This window comes from Adiantum capillus-veneris, chromosome 7, assembly GCF_014529385.1.
Source record: "Adiantum capillus-veneris isolate H3 chromosome 7, ASM1452938v2, whole genome shotgun sequence".
In the NCBI taxonomy this organism is placed as follows: Eukaryota; Viridiplantae; Streptophyta; class Polypodiopsida; order Polypodiales; family Pteridaceae; genus Adiantum; species Adiantum capillus-veneris.
In genome coordinates, this window is record NC_140937.1 from 169,999,085 (window position 1) to 170,025,536 (window position 26,452).

Here is a 26,452-nt window from a genome sequence, read left to right on the forward strand (position 1 = left end):
TCACATCTTTTGATTGAAAATTCTAAGTTTTCGACTTGCCTCTTCTATCACTCAATTCATTGCGTCATTGTATTTATATGCGTCATTACGTCATTGTATTTAATGGTCTTTGCGTCATTGTCTACTCTATTCATTCAATATTAAGTTAAAATATTCGTGTGTTTAATGCAGGTATGGATGATGAGGAGTTTCTTTCTTCTTTGTCACCGCAGCAGAGACAGTGGTACGTGGAGCTTCATTGCTCTGGCACATCATCGCGCGTTCCTACTCCATCCGCATCTCCCTCTCTTTCGGAGCATTCGGCGCGCTCCGAAGCTTCGGCGTCGACGAGACGATCTTCACACTCGTCTAGACACCGGCGCTCTAGTGGTGGCGGTGGCGGTTGTTGTGGGGATTCCGCCGCCGATGCCTCCACACCGCCTCGTGTTCGACGAGGGTCTTTACCCTCCCCTTCTTTGCCCGCCCCCACACCAGCCACAGCATCGCCATCTACGCCAGGTTTTGCGCGGCTGACTGTTCCTAGCAGCTACACACCTCTACCTACTCCGCCAGGAGCCACCCCACTCGACACTCCTCGCTCCGGGGCTTAGACGCCGGTGGAGACACCTGACGTCCGTACCCCCATCGACACGCCGCTAGAGACCCCTGCCGGGACACCCAGGTTCACGCGTCACCGGCCAGAGGGCTTGCCTTACTCCGTCGACTTCAGCGGCGGCATCATCATGGATGATGACGGCAAGAAGGTGATCTCGCGCATGCGTGGTCTTTGCTCTCAGCTGTTTAGACACTACATACTAAACAAATGGAGTGAAGTACCAAGTGATTTAAAAAACAGAGTCATCAGCATACTTCATGATGAGTTTCCCGTTCCAACACGGGATCAGCGCTTCAATGAAGACCTGATGAAGATTTGAATGCGCAAATACTGCAAACACAAGCGTTCCGAAGTGCAAAAAGCAATCAAGAATGGGTGGAACATGCTAGATTGGCTGGCCAAAGAAGATTGGAAGAATGCGAAGGAAGCAGCGCGCGAGAATCCCGACAAGTGGAAGCAACAAAAGGATGCAACCAGAGCGCGAGTAGAGGCAGGGAGCTCACACCACTTGGGGAGCGGTGGATGGGCATCATTTGAGGCCGATTTTGTAAGTGTTTTCGCATTGCTCTTTATGTTCGATAGTTTAGGATTTATGAGTTTTTTAATTCTAACATAATGAAATCTTTGTATGTTTTGACAGTGGTCGATGACAGGACGTGATCCCACACCGTACGAGCGCGAGTACGCAGGCAGGAAGGGCTTAAACGCCCTGATGGACATTCTCAGTTCTCGCGGCGGCATGGTTAGTATTAGGGTTTACTCTTTTCTATTTTTTGTATTGTTTTATAAATGTCGTTATATGTTTATACTTACTGAAAGCTGTCTTATTGTCTTTTTTTGCAGAATCCGACAGATATGCCGCTTGGACGCGATGAGACGTCTGACTAGATGACGTTAATTTAGCCGTAGCTAGATAGCATTAGTTTAGGGTTTCTCATAGCTTATGTATCATGAGACGGATTTTATACGTCTTTTTGAACCATGTATATTATTACATTTGTCACCGCAGTTCCTTTTGCCAATCAATTCTTTATGCCTATGATGTTGTACAATTGTCATTATTACATTTGCCAATCAATTCATTTTGCCTATGATGTGTACAATTGTCAATTTTACGCTTGTCAATTTTGCAAACAATGCGTCTTGTGGGTGACTATTTTGGGTCTATTATCTACACTTGCACTTTTTTTAAAAAGTGAATCAAGTACAATATGGTTGATGGGTGGCAGGGCATTCAATGCCCTGTCACCAAAAAAAAATTCTCTCGGGCGTCGCTATAACCGTTGCTATTTATGGCTCTGTAGCGTCGCTATAGTCTTCTGTGTAAACTTCGCTATAACCGTCGCTATGAGCGTCGCTATATAGCGACGCTTATAGCGACGCTTATAGCGACGCATATAGCGATGCTCTCGTAGCGACGGTTTTAGCGACGCCGGGGGTTATAAAAACCCAGTGTATTTTCGTCGCTAACAGCGTCACAATAGCACACAACCTCTTGTAGTGGAAGAAACAAAGGAAAGACTCACTAATGATTATGAATCCAGAGGAGAGCCTATCATAGTGCCAAATACCACCGATGGGGCAAGTGACGGGGTCCATCCTAAAATATTGGCAGAAATGGGAAAGGACGATAACAGTCTAGATGATCTGTGGAAGCAAATCCGAGAGGCCAACAAGGCTAATAGGATGAGTAACCACATGAATAGCACAAAAAAAGAGAAGAACGTGATCTTACCTCCTATTGAAGAATTTGAGGCAACATCACAAATGAACTTTGAGATAAATTCACAAGGGGGAGACCAAGGATCTATTAGTTCGGGGCACAGCCAACCAGACTCTTTGAGAACTTTACCCTCTTACCTGGGAGAATATGAAGCTAAGTCGGAAGTGAGAGCACTCCCATCTCAAAGACTTCCTTCTAACAAGGTGATGGATTCACAAGGATTGATTGAGTTGTTATCCACCCCGGTGGCATGCACAATCACGTTAGCAGAACTCCTAAGGTTAAGGCCAAACATGTGGACCACAGTAGGAAAATGCCTAGAAAAATTTGGAGTGAAAGACCCCACCTTGAAGCTACAAGAAGGAATCAGGGAGTTGGATAGACCTAACCTGAACACTAGACCTGTACCATTGAATAAGGTTGGAGAATATTGCGAGGGAGAAGACGGAAACACGACGCTACCGGTAGAATTCCAAGGAGTAGTTTCCAAAGCTATTCTTGACAGTGGAGCGGGAGTTGCTATCGCCACCAAGGAAATCTGAAAAAAATGGGGAAAACCAGCTCTGAGGGCTACCAGAATGAAGCTGCAGTTGGCAGATGGGTTCATGGAGAATCCTCTCGGACTCTTAGAAAAATTAATTGTCACTTCGTGCGGGATCGAGTATGAGCATACATTTGCAATTATAGTCGATTTCGACAAAAAGAACAATTATGAGATAATCTTGGGATGACCATTCATGCGACAACTGAAGATGGTCCAAGATTGGGGTTATGACCACATATACCTCAGACATGGCGAGACGACAACTAAAATACACCTGAAAGACCATAGTTACAAAGATGTAAACCAAACACCAGTGGAGGAGTTTGATTCGGCTACAATAGCAGGATCGGAACTACCAGCATGGTTAGGGCAACCAAAAGAGCTATGGATGTGCGGAGTTTCACATTGTGAAAGCTTAAGAAAAGAGGAATGCGTCTCAGAAAGAGCAATTGAGGACAAAGAGGATATTCCGGAACCTTTCCCTGAAGATGCCTTGGAACCTCTAGAATGGGAACACATACTGGCAACATTAGATGTCTGTACCATTACCGACAGTCCAACAACAAAATTTTGCGATAAGGATGGCTACGATGTGCTACCCTATTACATGGTAAGCGTTGTACCAGAAAAAGAGACGGTAGAATCTCTAGAACAAGAGTTTTACAACTCCTCTGAACATTTAGAAGTAAATGATGATGCAGATAATGAGTGTTCAGACACCTCAAGTGAGCGTGGAAATGAAGCCAAGAATATCAAGTTTTATGATTTTGCTAATCAACACCCTAGACGCCAAGAACGCTATAGGAGGAAAAGAGCAGGAAACAAAGTGAGAGAGAATCTGATGCCCAGGATAAAAGGTAAAACTCACTATTTGATGCTTGTAAAACCTGAGGATTGTGTGAAAGATCAAATATCAGGGAAATTCTCAGAAAATCGAAAAGAAATAACGCGAGAAGAAATAAAACAGGTAAGAAAAGCTAAAACCGAAACAAAATCACAAAAATATGAAAAATCAAAAAGAGAAACAACAAAAGAACAAGAGTGGACCAAACTGGAGCGTAAACAGAAATACCAAGAACTGAAACGGTCTTTGAGAGAGATATGGACTACTGAAGAAGATAGTGATGGTAAAGGGGAGTCAGAAAACGACAACATGAACGTACCAGCACACTATCGGAAATTTACTATCCAAGATAGAAAAAATCATCATGACACCACCAATCAGGGAGAGAACCAACCAAGAATCTTACGATGGGCCTGAAAATGCAAAAAGAATAGACCTCGCAGAACCAGGTGAAAAGCCTCAGCCGGTCTATATAGCTAACGATTTAGAGCCTGAGGAGGAAGCACAACTAACACAACTTCTCACGAAGTATAAAGATGTGTTCGCTTGGTCCTATAAAGACCTCAAAGGATTTGATCCATTGATATGCTAACATACAATTCCTTTGAAATCAGATACAAAACCTAGCAAACAACGTCCTTATACATATAATGACACATTTGCCAAACGAATCAAGGAAGAGATTGATAAACTGATGGAAGCTGAATTCATCTATCAGATTGAACATACAGATTGGGTGTCACCCATTGTGGTAGTTCCCAAAAAGAATGGAAAACTGTGGGTGTGTGTAAACCTCAAGAAGGTGAATGCAACAACCATAAGGGATACTTATCCCTTGCCAATCACAGAACATGTACCGGAGCGAGTGGCCGGGAAACGGGCTGTCATAAAATATAATATCTAACCAACCCAAATGATTTTCTCATATTAAATTGATCACTTAATGTGGGAGAATAATCGGGAACAAGTGTTAAGATATAGATATGTGCTTATAGATCTATCTCAACATGGGGCCAATGGTAAAGGGGCCCAAAAGGGAGATGGTCTATCAAAGAGCAAGGCTAACCAATGGAGCATAAGACCTTAGGGTTGCTTCATTAAAGACCTCCAATAAATGTGTGTAAAAGTCCTTTGACCTTAGGTAAGCTAGGGCTGAGCTTGAGGTGGGAATCCGGCCCAAGCTCGAGGTGCTTGTCGTGCTTGAGGTGTTTGTCATGCTTGAGGTGCTTGATTAAGATGCTTGAGGTGCTTGAATGGCTCCTTGCTTGAGGTGCTTGACTTGCTGCATGATTAAGGTACTTGAGGTGCCTTGAGAAGCTTGCCTGAGATGCTTGTGGGAACACCCCCTAGTTCAAGTACTTTGTCATGCTTGGTGAGTAAGGTGCTTGATCACCTAAAGTCAAAAGCATTCCTACAAGAAAGGGGGCGGGCCCTTTTCCTAGGGGCTAGAGAGAGAACACCCACTCACACACACAAGGGAAGCCCCAACTTGAAGAGGCAGCAAGGACACATGTCAGGTCCCTACCCATGTTACCTTCATGAGTTTCTTGAAGCCTATTGGCTAGGCTTCAAAGGGGTCCAATGATAAATTACTTGAATTATCTAATTGATTTTGCATTTATCAAGTCCTCTCTCTCAAAGGGGAAAGGGGGACACTTGTCCCAAGGCTAACCATGTTGCTTGTAATGGCTCTTGCTTGTGATTGGCTAGGCCTGGGAGGGTCCAATGAGCTTCAAGCATGAGCTACAAGGGGGGGTCGACCCAAGCTAGCTAGGGGCTTGCTTGAGGGGTATACTCACCCACACACACTCACAAGCACTCTCACTGTGTGCTATGCAAAGTGCAAGAGCTCCCTCTCCAAGCAAGTAGAGGTTGAGAGCCTACACCAACACTCTTGGCTATGGAGTGCAAATCCAACCAAGAGCCATGCTTCAATGCTTAAGCTTGCCATCTCCTTCTTCTTCATTACTATGCTATTATGTATGCTAGCAACAAGAGTATGATAAGTGACGAACTAATTCTTTCTCCTACGAAATGTTTCTTCTTCCTCTTCCCTACCCTCATTCCCTGCTAGCTCTCTCCACCTTCGAAGGTGTTTGAGGTCTTGGGACTGAGGCTTGGGATAGTTAAAGCTTTCTTCAAGTTCATGTTATGCTATGATTGTGATGCATGAAGCTTTCCATCTTCATTGCATCACCTAGGTCACAAGGAACACAAAGAATGTATTGTAACAAGTCTCTCTTAATGGGAGAAATCATAATACAAATGCCTATTGGAGGGGGGACCGGCTCCACATAAATCCGGTCCTCAACTGTTGTCATGTTCTCTAAATTCTCTCTTGCAAAAGTATTGTTCATGCCAAGTTAACTAATTGCTATGATTATGTTGCTATCTCCGATTATGTCTACCCGCTATGCTCACAAAGTTATTTCTCGAAAGTATTCTCATTAATTTCCGCTATTGCCAAGTTGAATAGGCTAATTCCATTACACGGGCTTATTCCTTTCTAGATGGGTTTTCGGGATACAATCAACTGGCAATAGCAAGGGAGGATCAACACAAAACAGCGTTTGCCACAGAATGGGGGATTTATGCATATCGAGTTATGCCATTTGGCTTAACAAATGCACCAGCCACTTTCCAGAGGTTAATGACTCACGCTTTCAAGGAATACCTAGGAATATTCTTAGAATTTACATGGATGACCTGTGTGTACACTCTCTTCTGCGAGAGGAACATATTGACCATTTGCAAAAGGTCTTTGAAAAGTGCAGAACATATCGAATCTGTTTAAACCCGGAAAAGTGTGTATTTATGGTTAAGCAAGGACGAATCTTAGGACACATTGTCTCACGAAACGACATAACCACAGACCTAGACAAAGTCAAAGTCATTGTAGACCTGCCCATGCCTACTAATGCGAAACAAGTGCAATCCTTCATGGGGCACTGCGGATATTATTGAAGATTCATGTACATGTATGCGGTTATTGCACAACCTCTGTATCGTTTGCTAGTCAATTTCGAATGGACCAAGGAGTGTGAAACTTCATTCCAAAAGCTGAAGGAAAACCTTATATCAACACCTGTACTAAAGGCACCAGATTGGAAAAAGATATTCCATGTGCACATTGATGCTTCAACATATGCCATTGGAAGTATTCTAGCTCAACCTGGAGACGGAACAATGGACTTTCCAGTTTGCTATGCGAGCCGACAATTAAACAGTGCAGAAAAGAACTACACAACCACCGAGAGGGAAGGGTTAGGAATGATTTATGATGTGAAGAAATTTCGGCATTATTTGCTTGCAAACAAATTTGTGTTCTTCACAGATCATCAAGCTCTTTTGTACCTAGTAAATAAACCTTGCAAGACAGGGAGAATCGTACGTTGGTTTATTATATTTCTAGAATTTGACTTCACAGTGGTGGTCAAAAAGGGTAAAACCCATCTGCGAGCAGATCATCTTTCAAGAATACACAAAGGGGAAGCTCCAGAAGGGGTAGATGATGACATACCAGATGCTTATCTTTTCAACATTGAAATGGTACCCAAGTGGTCTCAGGAAATAGTTAGCATTCTCTCCTTCGGACATAAGTTTGATAATACGGAGCGCAGATCCAAATAACAAACAATTCGACAAACAAAAAACTTCCAGTTGATAGCAGGACGGCTGTATCATCTTGAATCTGACCTAATCCTACGATTATGTATAAATCCGGAAGAATTCGAGTACTACCTTAAAGAGGCACATGTCTAGGGTTGTGCATTTCATTGTTCGACAGTGAAAACACACCAGAGACTGAAACAGTTAGGGGTTTATTGGCCAACTATGTATGCGGATACACATTCTTATGTTACCAATTGTACAATATGTAGTGCCAAACGACCAGTGGATCACGCAACTTTGTTTCGGGTGAACATAGCACCTGCATGGAGTCAATATATCATTGACTTCCTAACCACTAGAACGTTCCTTGAGAACATTACAAGAGCACGAGAAAACGCTATAGAGCTGGAAGCTCGTGACTTTCAGTTAATTGGAAATCAACTCTATAAGCGAGGAAAGGACAATCAACTTAGAATCTGTGCAAGTGAAAGCGAATACCTACTGATTCTAGAACATGCACATAGCGGAGTAAGTGGAGGCCATTTTTCGGGCGATAAGACGGCAAAAATTGTCTTAACCGCAGGAATTTGGTGGCCTACATTGCACATGGATGCCGATGAGTTTGTAAATCATTGTGATGCGTGTCAACGCACCAAGATACCAATAAAAAGAGATGAGATGCCATTAAGGCCAATAATGGGGGCAAGGGCATTTGCAAAATGGGGCATTGATTTTGTAGGACCTATATCACCCCCTGCATATCGCACCCATACCCAATATATCATTGTGGCTACGGACTATCTCACAAAATGGGTCGAAGCGAAAGGAACACAAAAAGCTGATGCACGCACCACGGCTCAATTTTTGTATGAGAATGTTTTTGTACGTTACGGGTTACCAATAGAAATTGTCAGTGATTGTGGAACACACTTCCTCAATGAAGTCATTGAATATCTACTAGAGGAATTCATGGTCATACATAGGAAATCAGCACCATACCATCCACAGGCCAATGGGCAAGCTGAGGCCACAAATAAAACACTATGCACGGTTCTCACTAAAATAGTGTCAGCATTAAGAAACGATTGGGATCAACAGTTACACTCAACACTATGGGTATACAGGATAGCTTACAAAACATCAATAGGAACAACACCATACAACATGGTGTTTGGGCTAAATGCTATACTACCTATAGAGTTTTTAATCCCAACTCTACGAGTAGCAACAAGCTTGGAATGGACAGGGCATGAACTCTCTTCAAGAATTAATGATCTTGAAAAGCTAGATGAACTCCGCTTACGAGCTGTCGCTTCAATCTATGCTAAAAAGAGAAGACAAAAGGAATTTTTTGACAAACATGTGCGTACCAAAGAGTTCAAAACAGGTGATTACGTACTTGTTTATACCTTGAAGCAACATGCCAAGAAACTTAAAAAGCGAGGGATGGGACCATTTGTGATTCATTATCTATCACAAAGTGGAGCTGTCAAGCTTGCTACACTAGCAGGTGAAGAAATGCCTGAATTAGTGGGTGTCGACTGAGAAGATATCATCTACCACTCACACAGGAGATGCTCCAACAAATTCATCAAGGAAAGCAAAGAATGAAGGAAAAAGAGAGAGTACGGTAGGAAGCTCAAACCGAAGCACAGGAACGCATTGCAAAAAGACGGCTTCTGCGACAACAGCAGAAAAGTGGAGCACCATTGCGAATCAATGCCATTCGACTGACTGAGTCGGAGGAGGAAACAGTGGAGCCAATAATTACAGTTAAAGTAGGCAACGATCAAGTTGAATCAACAGCTTTGCTTGATTCGGGTGCTCAAGCAAATTTGATCTCTTATGGATTATACCAACAGCTCAAAGTCACAGATCAACTTCATCCTACTCCCCAAGTGCTGGAAAGTAGCACATCACACCCATTGACAATATTGGGATGGACTATATTGCATGTACAGATACATCAATATATCTATCCACACAAATTCTATGTGGTGACAGATGAAAGCACACAACACCCAATGATGCTAGGGCAACCTTGGCAAAAAGCATACAATGTGCAGATAGATTGGAAAGCAAAGGCTGTAAAAATTCAACATGAACATGAACGACAGGTGATAGCTTTTGCTCAGCAATACCATCATGATCAACTGTAAGCCATGCAATCACTGGCAACAAAGACAAAAGCACAAATGCCATCAAAGAACAACATGAAACCCGAGACCAACAACCAGGTAAAAGCCAACCATGCTAATTACAGAGAGATGAAGTCACCGGCTACAATGCAAAAATCTAGGCTACCAAAACAAGGTAAACAAGTATGGATGCGGAAGGATAGAAATGCAATGGCGGAAAAACAACAATGTAACAAACAGATTCCAATAGAGCAGACGGTTCAACCCCAAACCAAGGGCATAAAACAGATGTGGATACCAAAGAAAATGCTTAGCAATAATCCAAATGTCACTCAAATCTGGATACCAAAGCAAAAGCAAAAAGAACTACCTGCCGTACACGCAATAATGGAAGGCAGAGAGCGGCATTTCAAAAAAGGAAACCGATATATATGGATGCCGATGAAAGACAAACCAGTGGCAAACAAGAAAGTGCCAAACCATCTACAAAAGTCGGCAACAACAAAATACCAATGGAAAGCCAAGGCCATAAGGCCCATAGATATTACATCCCAGCCAATTCTATCCTCAGAAAAAGCTACGACTCCATCAACAGCGTTGGCAAAGCACAACCTATGGTACAGTGGGGGTGCAATTATGAGACTGGAGCGAAAAGCGTGTTTTGGTCAGGTTTTGACCGAAATGACAAATTTCTGGTAAACACCGCAAATGGAGTCCAAATAAAGAAATTTTTGAGCCTAAACTGCATCTCGCAAAAAGATAGGAGCACATGTCAAATTTCATGAAAAATGGTTTGGAGACCTCCATTATAAGAAATTTCCACCCCATTTTTCGCTCATTCTCACTATTGACCTTGTGGAGAGAGCTTATGCCACCTAGAGCGGATCGACCTTCCAACAGCTTCTACGACGCGCATGTCTACCCGACCAGCTCCAGACATGAGAGGTAGGCTCACCACCTTGAGCTTTTCACGCATGTTTGTCATTATGTCGCGAAAACTAGCGTAGAGGTCACACACAAAGCGAGCAGTAGAGACCTACAAGTAGAGACGGCGGCCTAACGGCTAACCCAAAAGCAATAAGACTTCATCGGCAGCTTACCCTAGTCTGGGAGACCAGTCCTGGATAGCCAAAGGCAGTGGGAAACCATCGGGAAAAACCCTAATTCCCAGAAACCCGCAAGAGGCCACCAAATGGGAAATCGGCGAAATGGCGACCAAATGCTACCAAAATTTATGGGTAGGAGCATCTCGACATGCTTGACAAGTCCATATGACCCGCATGACCAAAAAGTGACCCGAAGCGGCACTAAACCTCAGAAACGGCATCAGACACACAAAGTGTCAAAAGACACTTGCGGCGAAACTGCAAGTCCGTTTGCCACCAAACTTCACGAGCGGCTTTCCTAGACCATCAAAAACCAAGTCCTATGGTGGTAGACCACCACAAATCATCAAAGGTATGTAAACGCAACCACGGGTGCTTCTAGAGCGACAAATTGCCAAATAGAGCTCCGGTGAAGCCAAAGTCGACAAAAACCATATGGCAAGGATCCCCAAGGGATTGGGAAGCTATGGAGACCAACATCGAGAAATTTCATCGCCAAAAAGCACTCCAAAAGTTAGAAAATGGCTGGGAGGCTCTGAAGTCCACACAGGGAGTTATACTCTATCCATTTGACTTTTTTGTTGAAATTAGGCTCAAAAGGGACTTAGGGGGGCAAAGGGCAAGCAGTGGGAGCACTAACATTGAAAAAACATCAGGAGACATCCTACGCGTAGGATGTCTCAAAGGCACTTTTTGGCACAAAACCCAACAATTTTTGTCATGCACATGTTCTGAATGACATTTACAAGCCCTACACCAAGTTTCATCACATTTGGACCAGATTTGACCTCATATGCATGGAAAAACGCAAAGTTAGGGCATAGAGGCAATAATGGGCCATTGACCTACCAAATCTTGTCCAAATCTCATGAAACTTACACAACACATTCACATACACGTCAGCAAACCATATGTGTGGTCAGGGAGTAAAAATGATGAATTAGACATCCTATGCGTAGGATTTCTAATGGACCTTTTTGGCATGGAAGGGAAGTTTTGTCATTCCAGATTTAATTACCTCATCAGCAAGAGCCCATATGTCAAGTTTGAAGCCATTCTAATCACTTTTGACCCCCAACACCTTCAAGATACACTTTTTGAGCCCAAAAACACCTAACAGAGCCCTACAGGCATCAAATCTTATCCAAATTCAAATCCAAGAACATGGCCATGTTTCATAGGCCAAGGACAACCCATAGAACAAGTTTCATGCAATTCTGATGAAAAAGACATCCTACGCGTAGGATGTCTTCAGCACATATTTAGCCTTCTGTGCAAGAAATGATATCATAGGAGCCAATACCATGATGCATTGCGCCCAAATACCAAGTTTCAACCCATTTGGACATCAATTGCTACCCATGATGGACAACCTACCCAAATTGTGACCTAAAGCCTAAATCAGCCCAAAAATCCACTTTTTGACATCCAGATTCAAATCCAAGCTTATAACCATGTTCCATGAGCCTTACACTACCTGCATGTCAAGTATGAACCAATTCTGAAGAAAAAGACATCCTACGCATAGGATGTCTAGATGGAATTTTTTGGCCAGATTTGCACTATGAGCACATGCACAGCTTCACAAGTTCCTTTTAAGCTATAATTTCAATTTTCAAGTCATTTGGATAAGTAAAACTTAGTTTCGCAGCTAATACGAAAAAAAAAAACGCTAACTTTGGATTACTGAGTGCAACAGGATCTATGGTAGCCTCGAGGTCACCGGCAAAGAAGAAAAGAATGACAATCAAAGATTATCTGGACGAGGTGGAACCTTTTGTCATTCCAGGGGGAACACTAAAGCCCACCAGCACCTGGATACAGGAAGATCTGTTAGAGTCAAACGACCTAAAGATCTACCAGGGAGTGTTCAAAGACAATGACGGCAATGTAATAGAGCTGCCAATGCTGCCAAGAGAGCTCAATGAATTTGTCCGAAGCAAAATGGCCGGCTACTTGGAGAAAATTGACCTCCATAACTATTTCGAAGCAATACCAGCAGGGGTGGACGTCAAAAGAGTATGGGAGTTTGTAACAAGCATCAAAGAGGATGGAGTGGCCAAGGTGATAGATTTGCACAGCAGACCCGATGCAGAGATCATTATCACGGAGCGGGTTGTAGCCCATGCACTAGATCTCTCCAATCAGGGAGACAGTGTGACAAAACGAAGGGATGAAGTCAAGGTGTACAAAGAGAAAAAGTCCCATTACACCTTTGAAGACATCGCCGACCCAAAGGTGGCGATCATGAGCCAATTGTACAACCAGTATTTCCACATGTGCACGAAGAGGCCACAGAAGTACAGGATGCCGCCAGGTGCAATTGCCACAACGTTTACTTGGGCAATGACAAAAGGCACCCCAAAGATAATCAACTATGCGGCATACATACATGACAGCTTGGTAAAAATGGGCAACAAAAAGCCAACCTACATAGTGCCAGGAGAAGTGATAACCAAGGTAATTTATGCAGCACTACACACCAAGGGAAGGTGGCCTGACCCCCCATCTCAGAATGGTTAGCTAAGGGTAAAAGAAGACAAGGAAGATGAGCCACAAAGAGCACCAAGGGTGGCTACGAGGTTGAAGAGACGGTTAGAGCCAGTTGCAGAGGAGCAACTTGAGCAGAAGAAAGGAAAAAAGGAGTTTGCTCAAGTGCCGGCCAAAGAGACAAGGTCACAAAAAGCGGCAAGACTCGAGAGGCTAATGGAGAGTTTCCGAGCAGAAAGAGCCCTCAAGGGTGATTTAAACGAACTCTGGAAGCCATCTCTCGAGTCTATGTCTGGATCATCCAGAAGAGTGCAGAGGGACCGCTTTGAAGATTACATCAAGAATTTCGAGATTCTTGATGCTGCAGCGGAAAACATTCCCCATGTCCCTTTCACCGAGGATGAAGTGGAGCAGATAAGGCAGACATTGCTAGATGAACAAAAAAGCCAAGAAAGGGAAAGAAAAACGAAAGCAGACAGAGACTTAAAGGGCAAACCTGCAGCTTTACCAGATAGCCCTAAACCCAGCCCACAGCCATCACCACCACCATCACCACCTCCTAGCAGCCCTCCACCAGAAGATAAGGAGGCATAGGACAATCAAGGAGAACACCAGGCTGAGGAGCAAGAGCAAAGGCAAGAACCTGAGCCCAAAGAAGAGGCCAAGCCTGTGTCTGAGCAAAAAGGACAAGATGAGGCATATTATGCATTTTTGGACCTGCTAGCTGCAGGTTATACAAGGGAAGAAGCCGCCACAGTCGCATTCGACTTGGCGAGGACAGGGCATAAAGAACAGATGCCAGGCATCCAGCTAGTTGAGCTAAAGGAAATTGCTACCGACACGATAGACCTGCACCCGCCCTCTAATGATTGGGATGTGGTGATGACAATGCTAGTTGGAATAAGAGCACAATCTATGGCATCAGACGAAGAATTGATAACTCTAAAGGCCACCGAAGAAAAGACCAAGATGGAAAGGGATACTCTGCAGGTACAAATCCAAGGGCTAAAAGAGAGAGAAGCTGACCTCCAGGCCAGCTTGGCAACGGCTCTACAAAACTGCCAAGCAAAGGAAGAATCAAATGAGGCAGCAGCAAAAAGATTACAAGCAGCGGAAGAAGAGTGTCTGCAACTCAGCAAGTCATTGCGAGATGCTGAAAAAGAACGGGATAATCTGACACTCCAGCTAGCAGAGGAAACTAAAGAAGTAGAGGCCATGAGGAATGCCAAGGAAAAGGCAAAGATAGAACAAGAAGCAAGCCTGGATGAAGTCCTTGAGCTCAAGGACCAGTTAAAAGTCAAAGATCAAACCATCCAGAGGCTGCGAGCATCACCTGCTAGAGTTAGAGCTACGAGCTCGACTCAAATCATTCTCGAGAGTCAAATATATGAAGAGCAGATGCAAGAACTCTAGAAGGATCTGACTCTCGAGAAGAAGCAGAGGTTAATGATGGCTGAAGGTTCTATCGCAATGCAAACAAGAATGGAGGACAACCAAAAAGCCCTACAAGAAGAATTGGAGAGCATAAAGATAAAGCTCGAGGAGGCTGAAAAAGTAAACGCTGAACTCAATGACCTCCTCGTGACTATGGGCAGAGAAGCCGAAGCGGAAAAGCAGACACTCCTCAAGCAAATTAAGGAGTTGAAAGGCCGGCAACAAGCAGAAGCAGAAAGCTCAGGGCCAACTGCCAATGAGGGCATCGACCTCGACAATGTGGCAGATCCTGTGGACACACCCATGCCAGAGGAAAGCACATCAGGATCCTCTCAAGAGCCACAGGATCTAACACAAGAAGAGGAGGAAAAATTGCGTAAGGCAATAGAGGCAGAGCTAAGAGAAAGCACAAAGGAAGCCTTGGAATGGGAGAAGAGGGTCTTCAACTCTATGACCATCCAGAGGATCGACGCCAGCAATGTCAGGCGCGAGTGGCTTCAACCCTCTCTCCCATATCCATTGCTGAAATATGAAGCAACAACAATAAACAAGAGAATCAGGGAAGAGCAAACGGTCCCTCTCTACAACGCAGACACCTCGAGGCCAGAAGTAGTTAAGCTCATAGTAGATTCTCAGCCAAAGTGGAGGAAGGCTTGGCTTACCAAGTACTCACAATACCTAATCCACTTGGTAGAGGCACCTAAACATATCAGGGACAACCTCAGCTTCTGTCCTCTACCAAGGGTTAGGACGTGGAAGGCACAAGAAATCTTGCAAAGAAGCCAACCCACTTGACTGAACTACCCAAAGCTGCCGGGCGTGAAGGCAGGTGAGAGAATAAGTGTACAATACATGGTGAAAACCCTAACGGGCGCCATAAAGTTGTTCACTGGTTCACCTGACCTTACATGCATTATGATGAGAAAGATCTGCAGAACCATCCTAGCAGTGTTCGAGACCTTCAAGCCAGGCCACGTGACTGACAGCATATTCTTCTTCCAGGATACAGACAGATGTGCTTATGATATGTCAGGTCAGCCTTCCAAGGAGGTGATACATGCGCTGTATCGAAGAATCATGTTTCTACCATCTTATCACCTCCAAGCTTTTGAAGAAGCATTTTATACAGGATTCTTCACCATGAACACAGAAATCTTTGGACCAACAATGCTTAACCTACATGCCAGGTACGAATCACTGCTAAAGATGCGGGAGACGATAAGATGAGGCAGCTGATCAAGGCCATGTCGGGGACGACATGAACAAGGAGGGGGGGGGGGGGGGTGTTAGAAGCTAGACACACCCCACTGCATCTAACTACTCGGAACTATTATTTTTTGTAATTATTCATTCAATGAGGAAAACCCGATTTTTCACCTTGTAAATATTGGGACTTACAGAAGTTTCCAGATTGTATCCCAGTTTTGATAGTTAGAATGAGTAGATGGTTGATTTTGGAACTTTAGGGTTTGAGAAGTTGTAAGGTATATATACCACTTTTTGACCTTAATGGAAAAACCTTTTGTCATTTTAAACAAGTGGGAAGTCTGTGAGAGAGTGTACTGTGTACGTGAGAGAGAGTGTGAGCTTCATCTTAACGCTACGTGTGCTATGGTGGTTAGAATCGAGTGCGGAGAAGTGCAGCGTGTTGCCCCTGACTAGAGCTACGAGCTGATACCAACATTGCGCGCGTACGATCCGGCTTTGGGAGCTCCTTCTACGAGCTTCATCTGTTGTTTGGGTGAGCATACGTTATCTGATTTCGCATTGCAGCATATCCACGCATTCACATTGAGTAGAGCTACACATTAGGCACTTCAGATTTCGGAAATGAAGACCTGCAGATTTCGGCCAGACATCCTACGTGTTTCTGCACTGGGTATTTTGGGTCGTGATTTTGGTTCATAGACCTTAGGGAGAGCGGCCTATAGGTATTAGTAAGGTCTCCTTCAAGTTCTATGGTGTTTCGAAAGTGTTTGATGGGTGTTCGGCTCTAAGTAGGAATTAGTTAGGAGTCGGTCGAGTGTAGGTTGACACCTTATGCTTGCTTCCACGCGCCTGCGGGTCGAGCTTCGTCCTTAGCTGACATTACTTGTTAGGTGAGTTCTCGCTGTGCTGACGTCAGTCGTGGCGTATCCGTCCAACAAAGCCCATGCCTTCAAGAAACATCGCTTTTTAAAAGTCCTCCTCGTTCTTCTCGTTGGGAGCTTCTTGCTGCAGAACAATTTCCTCGTGAGCCGTCGACTGAGCTCACTAGAGAGCGTCACCAGAAGGAGCCAAAGGACAAGAGTATAGAATCCACACCTATAGGAAAAGCAATAACCCTTCAAAGCTCAAAAGAAACAAATATTTGGGGTAATGTTCCTACAAAACCCAAATATGAGCATGCTTGGGCGTTTTGCATTGGGCGTCTTGGGGATCAAAAGCAATTGGTTGATCAACAACTCCTTTTTTAATCGTTACGAAACATAAAGGACGTTCAAGTGATGTAAATAAGTTTACTCTTGCTGGGTGCATCGATAAAGTACAAGAGCACAAAGGAAAAAATAGGATATATTTTCTTGTTCAGCGTAATGACTCAAGTCTCCTTGCTGTTCTTGTTCTATTAAAAGACTTTGAGATCACTGAAGTGAATCCGGTAAGCACAAGAGACTTGATGATTGATGCCATGCAAACACGAGGCTTGGTAAGAATTCAATTTTTATTGTTCCTTTTTTATCTTTTGTGTTTTAGCTTGAAATATTCAAGGAACTTCATTGTTTATGTTTGTAGACATTTGGGAGAGCCTATACTGAAGTGATGGAGAGCTTTTTTGGCTCAGAGAAGACATATTCAAGCGACTACATGGAAGAATAAGGAGAGAAGGAAGAAGATTCAAGTTCTTCTAGTGATGAAGAGGTTCAAAGGGCCATGCCTGTTAAGTATGGAGCCTGATTTACCCTTGTAATTTTCTGTGGTAAAAGCGCACATTTGTAAGGCCCCCATTATGAGGAGAAGCCATCGTGCGAGAAGGAAAATCACTCACCGGAAACCAAAATTTTCACGGACAAGAATTAGGGGCAACTTTAAAGGCCTCGGGGGCGAAGGCCCCCGATACTTTTTTTTTTGCCCGAATATTATGGCCGGACGGCGGCCGGAAGGTGGTCGAAATTCAATGGCCGGTGGCCGAATTCAAAAGCCGACTTGTCTTCTCAAGGGCAGATTGGAGGGTCCGATTTGGACTTATTCGCACAAGGGCGGCTACACATGGCTGTCTCTCATAAGAGAGGGCAGCCCTTTTGGCCTATAAAAGGAGGCCATTTCTACACACATTTTATAGTGTGAAGTTGATGCAACAAGGTGAGTGTGAGGTGGTGAGAGTGAAGCAAGGCGGGAGCTCCATTAAGGGTATAATCCCTTTGTAAACTACTTCTTGTTTTGAAGTACTAAAGCCATTGAGTGGCTGCTTTCCCGTGGACGTAGCCCACATTGGGTGAACCACGTATATCGTGTGTACTTTCTCTCTCTCTCTACTCTATAATCTCGTGTATATAAATATGTCTCTCTCCATTAAGTAATCTACTCAATTATCTATTTAGCTACGTCTTATTTCCTAACAACTGGTATCAGAGCAAGGTTTGCTCGTAGCTAAATTATCTCAAGGAAAGGATTCCTTGAATTGAGTGGGAGTTATGGCGGAGGAAGGGAAGCTCAAGATTGAGCAGTTCAATGGCAAAAACTACCAACATTGGAAGATGCAGATTGAAGACTATCTCTACCAGAAGGACCTCTATTTGCCACTAGGCGGTCTTGCAAAGAAGCCCGCAACAATGGCAGATGAAGCATGGATTGTCCTTGATCGAAAGGCACTAGGAACAATCCGGTTAAGCTTGGCGTCAACGGTGGCCTTCAATGTTTCGGAGATGAAGACCACGGAGGACTTGATGAAGTCACTTGACGACTTCTACGAGAAACCATTGGCATCCAATAAGGTATTTCTTATGAAGCGCTTGTTCAACCTAAAGATGGCAGAGAATGGTTCAGTTGCAGAACACCTAAATGACTTTAACACAAACATAAGTCAACTTCGATCAGTGAAAATCAGTTTCGATGACGAAGTACGAGCTCTCCTTATACTATCATCTCTACCGGCGGATAGTTGGGACAGCCTTGTGATGGCTGTAAGTAATTCTATCTCTGGCACAAATACTCTTAAGTTTGATGATGTTGTGGGTGTTCTCCTAAGTGAGGAAATGCGAAGGAGCAGCATTGGAGAATCATCAAGTGCTGCACTATCAGTGGAAACAAGAGGAAGACTTAAGGAGAGGTTCAAAAACCAAAAGGGTTGTGATCGCTCAAGGCGGAGCAAGTCACGCACAAAGTCAGTTCTTGAATGTTGGAGCTGCGGCAAGAAGGGCCACGTCAAGAAGGATTGCTGGTCCAAGAAGAAGAAGGAGATAGAGTCTCAAGACAACAAGCCAACATCGGAGGCCAATGTGGCAGGTAAAGTAGAGCAAGATGCTCTAATTCTCTCATTAGACAATGTGTCTAATTCCTGGATAGTAGATTCCGGGGCTTCATTCCATGCGACACCACACAAGCAACATTTCCAAGACTACACCAAAGGTAATTTTGGGTATGTATACTTGGGAGATGATGAAGCTTGTGAGATTGTCGGCAAAGGTACAGTTTCTGTCAAAACTGCTAACGGAAATGAATGGAAGCTTAAAGATGTTAGGCATGTTCCTTCTCTTCGCAAAAATTTGATCTCTACAGGACAATTGGACGATGAAGGTCACAACATTGCATTCGGAAACAAATGGTGGAAGATCTCAAAGGGATCTTTGGTGGTTGCCAAGGGTGAAAAAGTCGGTACACTTTACTTGTGTACTGTTAGCACGCAACCTTCACCTTGTGCAGCAACTACAGAAGTTGACAGTGCGGTGTGGCACTACCGACTTGGGCATATGAGTGCCAAAGGAATGCAAATCCTTCAAACAAAGAAGCTTCTACCAGGTTTGAAAGAAGTGGACTTAGAGTTCTGTGAAGATTGTGTTTATGGTAAACAAAAGAGGGTAAAATTTCAAAAATCAAGAAATGAAAGAAAAAATAAAAAACTTGAGTTGGTTCATTCTGATGTTTGGGGTCCTCCAAGTACACCATCACTTGGTGGCTCATTGTACTATGTAGCATTCATAGACGATGCGACTAGAAAAAAATGGGTTTATGTCATGAAGAATAAATCCGATGTATTTTCAATATTTCAAAGGTGGAAAGCCTTTGTGGAGAATGAAACAGGTACCAAGGTTAAATGCCTCAAATCCGACAATGGAGGTGAATATTGCAGCCAAGCTTTTGAAAGCTTTTGTGCTAGCAATGGCATTCGGAGGCAAAGGACAACCCCAAGGACACCTCAACAAAATGGGATTTCGGAAAGGATGAACAGGACAATCATGGAACGAGCACAAAGCATGCGGCTACATGCACGCCTACCGCTTGAGCTTTGGGCGGAAGCTGTAAGTACGTCTGTGTACTTAATCAATCGGTCACCCTCAACGGCATTGGATGGGGGAGTTCCAGAAGAGGCATGGACAGGTGATGAGTACATGGAGCTTGAGGACGGTGAAGACTCAAGGACTGCAAACGATGACAATATGCAACAATGTCAACCAAATGAGGAGCCTCAACCTATTCCCCGAATATCTACAAGAGCAAGTAGACCTCCAGAAAGGTTTGTTCCCTCCTTCAACCATCTCATTATCTCAGATTCTGGAGAGCCGGAATCATATGAAGAAGCTATGCAACATGAATCCAAAGAAGAATGGACGAAGAGCATGCAAGTGGAGATGGACTCACTACATCGCAAGCAAACATGGGAGTTGGCTGAGTTGCCTAAAGGTAAGCGGGCACTTCAAAACAAATGGGTGTACAAGCTAAAGGAAGAAGAAGGTGGGAAGAAAAGGTACAAGTCTAGGCTTGTGGTAAAAGGTTTTTCTCAAAAGAAAGCATTCCCTCATGGTGACTTAGAGGAGGAAATCTACATGCTTCAACCAAAGGGATATGAAGTAAAAGGTAAGGAGAAAATGGTTTGCAGATTAAAGAAGAGCTTGTATGGTTTAAAGCAAGCATCAAGACAATGGTACTTGAAGTTTGATCGATGGATGTTGGATCATGGATTCACAAGATGCAACTCGGATCACTGCGTCTACACGGAGAATTTGGGAGATGGGAAATTCATCATCCTAATGTTGTATGTTGATGACAGGTTGATTGCAAGTGCTAACATGCAGGACATCAAAGACCTAAAAGAGGAGCTGTCCAAATCTTTTTCAATGAAAGATTTAGGTGCTGCAAAGAGGATACTTGGTATGAAAATATCAAGGGACAGGACGAAGAAGACAATAAAGCTATCTCAAGAAGATTACATCAAGAAGGTACTAGAAAGGTTTGCAATGCTAAATGCAAAACCAGTTTCTACACCTTTGGCTGGTCATTTTAAACTAACGAAGGATATGTGTCCAAAGACACAAGAGGAGATAGCCTATATGTCTAAAGTTCCATATGCTGCAACGGTAGGTTCTCTAATGTATGCTATGGTCTGGACAAGGCCAGACATTGCATATGCAGTGGGAGTTGTGAGTAGGTTCATGGACAACCCAGGTAAAGAGCATTGGCAAGCTGTGAAGTGGATACTTAGGTATCTAAAAGGGACAACAACAAATGCTTTGTATTTTGGAGGAACTGATATTTTTCTAGAAGGGTATGCTGATGCAGATATGGCAGGTGACAAAGATACTCGAAGGAGCACTACTGGCTACGTGTTCACGGTTGGAGGCACAGCAGTAAGCTGGGCTTCAAAGCTGCAGAAAGTGGTTTCACTTTCTACCACGGAAGCAGAGTATGTAGCAATGACGGAGGCAAGCAAAGAAATTCTGTGGCTTCATAGATTCTTAGAAGAGCTTGGATTCAAACAAGACAATTGTGTCTTGTACAGTGATAGCCAAAGCGCTATCCATCTTGCGAAGAACTCAGCCTTTCATTCAAGGACAAAGCACATTGAGGTGAGATATCACTTCATACGCACTCTTTTGGAAGAGGGACAACTAAAGCTAGGAAAGGTGCATACAAGTGAAAATCCTGCAGACATGTTTACAAAGGTGGTCAACAAGGAGAAGTTGAGCTTTTGCTCATCTTCAATCGGCATTCAAGGATAAGAAGCCAGAATGGAAAGCAGTCATAGGTTTGGTTTGGAGATCAGTCTCCAAGTGGGAGATTGTTAAGTATGGAGCCTGATTTATCCTTGTAATTTTCTGTGATAAAAGCGCACATTTGTAAGGCCCCCATTATGAGGAGAAGCCATCGTGCGTAAAGGAAAATCACTCACCGGAAACCAAAATTTTCACGGACAAGAATCAGGGGCAACTTTAAAGGCCTCGAGGGCGGAGGCCCCCGAGACTTTTTTTCGCCGGAATATTCTTTTTTGCCGGAATATTATGGCCGGACGGCGGCTGAAAGGTGGTCGGAAGTCAATGGCTGGTGGCCGGTGGCCGAATTCAAAAGCGGACTTGTCTTCTCAAGGGCGGCCACACATGGGCGGATTGGAGGGTCCGATTTGGACTTATTCGCACAAGGGCGGCTACACATGGCTGTCTCTTATAAGAGAGGGCAGCCCTTTTGGCCTATAAAAGGAGGCCATTTCTACACATATTTTATAGTGTGAAGTTGATGCAACAAGGTGAGTGTGAGGTGGTGAGAGTGAAGCAAGGCGGGAGCTCCATTAAGGGTATAATCCCTTTGTAAACTACTTCTTGTTTTGAAGTACTAAAGCCATTGAGTGGCTGCTTTCCCGTGGACGTAGCCCACATTGGGTGAACCACGTATATCGTGTGTACTCTCTCTCTCTCTCTCTACTCTATAATCTCGTGTATATAAATCTATCTCTCTCCATTAAGTAATCTACTCAATTATCTATTTAGCTACGTCTTATTTCCTAACAATGCCCCCCTCAACAGTGATGCAAACCCCTGCTACAAGCAAGAAACAAAGCAAAAAGTCAGGTAAACCAAAAGAGTCTAAGTTTGTTCCTGAATCATAGATTGTTCCATATGGTCTTGGTGCCCCTTTACCTGATACAAGAGATTCAAGCTCTTTAAATGTTTTGAGAGAAAGGGTTAAACAAAATAACATGGTAGATCCTTTGCCCATATTTTTGCCCATAAGTGTAATTGAACGTCCACCTGTGGATCCTTACACCGGAAAACGACCCTTAGGGGTTCGTGTAGTTATTGAGCAGCATGTTCATAACCTAAAGTTCAAAATGAAAAACAAGCCAAATGCCATTGTGTTACCTTTGCTTGTTTTGGTGGATAGACAACAGTGTCCTATAAAAAATTCTTGGGTAAAGGCCAATGCTGAGTCCTATACATATTGGGTTCTTGGGGGCACTCACTCATTGATTGCAAAGCAAGAGCTTGCTGCAGAGTATGAGCATGTGGACACATACAAAATAGCCATGTGTTGGGTGTATGCTGGCTTAACAGATGAGGAGGCAAAGGTTCTTGCCCTTGACCATAACATTGACTCGGACTTTCGTTTGGAGATGTCTTTCATTCAAAAGATAAGATTCTTTCATAATGAGTCGGTTGATACCATAAAGCATGGTGGAAAAGTCGAGGACAATTTTCGCGTAGCACTTTGCGAAAAGTGTGGCCTTGAAGTGAAAAAGAAAGGTGGTCGTGGAGCAAGTCAAAAGCCTAATACTAAACAGTATGACAACTATTTTCAACTTGCCTTTCCAGATGGAGAAGTTTGGGACTTACAAGAGGAGATCTTCAAGCTACAAGACCAAGGAAAGTTAAAGGATCAAAAGCTAAGCAAGTCCCATGTATCTTTCAAAGGAAAAGGTGTCTCAAAAGAGCATTCACCAAAGCCCATCCCCGAAGATATGAAAATAACACCATGGAGACAATTGCAAGGAACACGTGAAAAATCATTGATTATTGCTGTACTCTCACGTGTGAAGGGTGGAAGCATCTCTCTAGAGCAAATGGGAGAAGAATTTGAAAGGTTTGTAATTATGATGATTTGAAATATTCATTGATGTTTTTCTTTCTATCATGATTAATCTTTGTCTTTGTCTATCATCACGCAAAAGACCATGTTGCACATGCAAAGAATAATGATTGAAAAATTGCCTTGCTCTAATTGGGACAAGGTGGTGCAGTACCATCCAGACTCAAGCAAACCCCATGTGTTGGAGAAGTACATGTTGCTATTTTCTAACACGGTGATTTGTTCCCCTTGGTTATAATTTCTTGTTATTTAAACTATGTCTAAAAGACCTTGGTATTTGGCCAAAAATGACTTTGAATATCTTCTAGTATTGCTTTTGATTATTTTGGAATCTTGTGTTAGTCTTCTTACATTACATTTATGTGGCTTTGGATTCCAGAATCCTAAGGTGACCCTTTAGTTTTTAAAATCTTAAATCAATGTCCCATTTGCTGGTTTTGGGTTTGGATTCTAGAATCCCAAGAAAACCATTTGGATTGTGAAATCCAAAGTTCAAGTCTTTTTATTTTGCATGTGGCTGGATTCTAGAATCCCATGGATTATTTAACTTGTGATTTATTTCATGGATTTTATAACTTATTCTTTGAGGATTCTAGAATCCACTTACAAATTATAAAGTAAACTCTAGTTAGACTTAAAATTTATCTCTTTTTAATTAAGTCTTTTCCTTTTCTCTTATAACTTTGTTGTGTATTCTAGAACAAAGATCCACGGGTTGCCATCAAGCAAATCCCTCTCGACTTTGAACAATTCTTGTCACGGTGTCGTCTTGACAGGCGAAGGAGACAACAACCCCAAAGCTTTGAAATTACTCCTGGTCTCTCACTTTATATTCCGGATAATATAGATGAGTCTCCATCTCATTGGTGTGTTCATGAAGGCAGGGTGAAGAAATGAGCACATTTGTTACCCCACAGTCTTACACACTAGCCATTGCAGATGCTCCTTATGGTTTTTAGTGCCCCAAACTCTGTCAACGATGATGTAAAGTATGGAGTATCTGCCTATAAAAAAGTTATAGAGGCTTTTGGAAAAATAACTACTTGTGACTCTTGGTCACTAGTATTTTTTCATGCCCATGATCAAATTACTGTAGCGCAAAAAGATTTCACTGACTCAAACATGACATGTCAAATGCTAACATGGTAAGTGAAACCTTTGAAGTTTTATACTAGTAGTAAGGTGTTATTTTTTGCTTTCTTTTTACATCTAAGCTATTTTATTGCAGGATAAAGCCAAACATTCATGGATATAAGCTTGATCGCCTTTCTTGGGCTTGTGAGTTTGCTACCATTGGATTTTACTCATCTCTAGGTGTGTAGAGTAAAGGATCATATAATTTTGCGGTGAAACAAAATCGCACAAATGTTTTCAACGACCAGGAGTCTGCAAAAAGCTCAAACATACCGGTGCAGATGTACAAGGAGTCATAAATCCATATCAAAAGCCTCAACTTTTGATGATGGATTTGATTGATTTACTCTCAATGAGAGGAGAATGGGTAATGGACCTCTTTGCGGGGACAGGCACTACAATTGTTAGGTGCATTGAAGCGAGGCCGAAATGTGGTTGCTATGGAATGTGATCCACTTCAAGTTAAATTTATTGAGCAATGAGTCACAGCTCTTAAGGAGTTCCCAGATGAGTTCCAAGAGGTGGGAATGAAAAGCATGGCATCTGATCCTCGCTTCTTTGATGCATCTAGAGAGCCACAACCTCCAATTGGTAGTGAGAAAGTTGGGGAGATAGTTGATCTTGTGAAGTTTGAACCAGATAATGTAGAGGTTGAGGAGCAAGCTAGTGACACTCCTCTTCAAATAACTTCACTGGGAGAGGAGACAAGGAATGAGGAGGAAGAAGATCTTCCCATTCAAGCATAGTTTTTATGACTTTAAACTCATCGAACTATGTTTATGTTCAAAAACTTGACATTTTGATGTGAAGATACTTATTTTGATTTGTGCTTTTTATTATTTGCTTAAATTCTCAATGTTTTAAAGTTTATATGGCATGTGATGGAGTTTCATTGTAAGAATAAAGTTTTTTTGAGCTTGCTTGGAGAAAATCCATGCATGCAAGCCCAATTTCTTCATATTTATCGTGAATTTTCTTCGTATATCTATTGCTTATGTAGTTATGAGAGCACCATGTCTATGAAATTTGATCTGTAGAGTGACAATGTTGGTTAAGGTGTAATGGAATTTGCCTATTCAATTTGAGAGTAGAGGAATTTAATGAGAGTACTTTCAAGAAATGATTTTGTGAGCATAGCGGGTTGAAATAATTGAAGATAGCAACATAATCATAGCAATTAGTTAACTTGGCATAGACAATACTTTTGCAAGAGAGAGAATTTAGAGAACATGACAACAGTTGAGGACCGGATTTATGTGGAGCCGGTCCCCCCTCCAATAGGCATTTGTATTATGATTTCTCCCATAAAGAGAGACTTGTTACAATACATTCTTTGTGTTCCTTGTGACCTAGGTGAAGCAATGAAGATGGAAAGCTTCATGCATCACCATCATAGCATAACCTAAACTTGAAGAAAGCTTTAACTATACCAAGCCTCAGTCCCAAGACCTCAAACACCTTCGAAGGTGGAGAGAGCTAGCAGGGAATGAGGGTAGGGAAGAGGAAGAAGAAACATTTCATACGAGAAAGAGCTAGTTCCTCACTTATCATAACTCTCGTGCTAGCATACATAATAGCATAGTAATGAAGAAGAAATAGATGTCAAGCTCAAGCATTGAAGCATGGATCTTGGATGGATTTGCACTCCATAGCCAAGAGTGTTGGTGTAGGCTCTCAACCTCTACTTGCTTGGAGAAAGAGAGGGAGCTCTTGCACTTTGCATAGTACACAATGAGAGTGTTTGTGAGTGTGTGTGGGTGAGTATACCCCCTAAGCACCCC

General features: G+C 43.0%; 1 pseudogene; it reads left to right on the forward strand.

Annotated features, from left to right (window-relative positions):
- Window positions 1–25,286, forward strand: part of LOC147455034 (uncharacterized) — a 37,403-nt pseudogene extending 12,117 nt beyond the window's left edge.
- The last annotated feature ends 1,166 nt before the right edge of the window (window positions 25,287–26,452 follow it).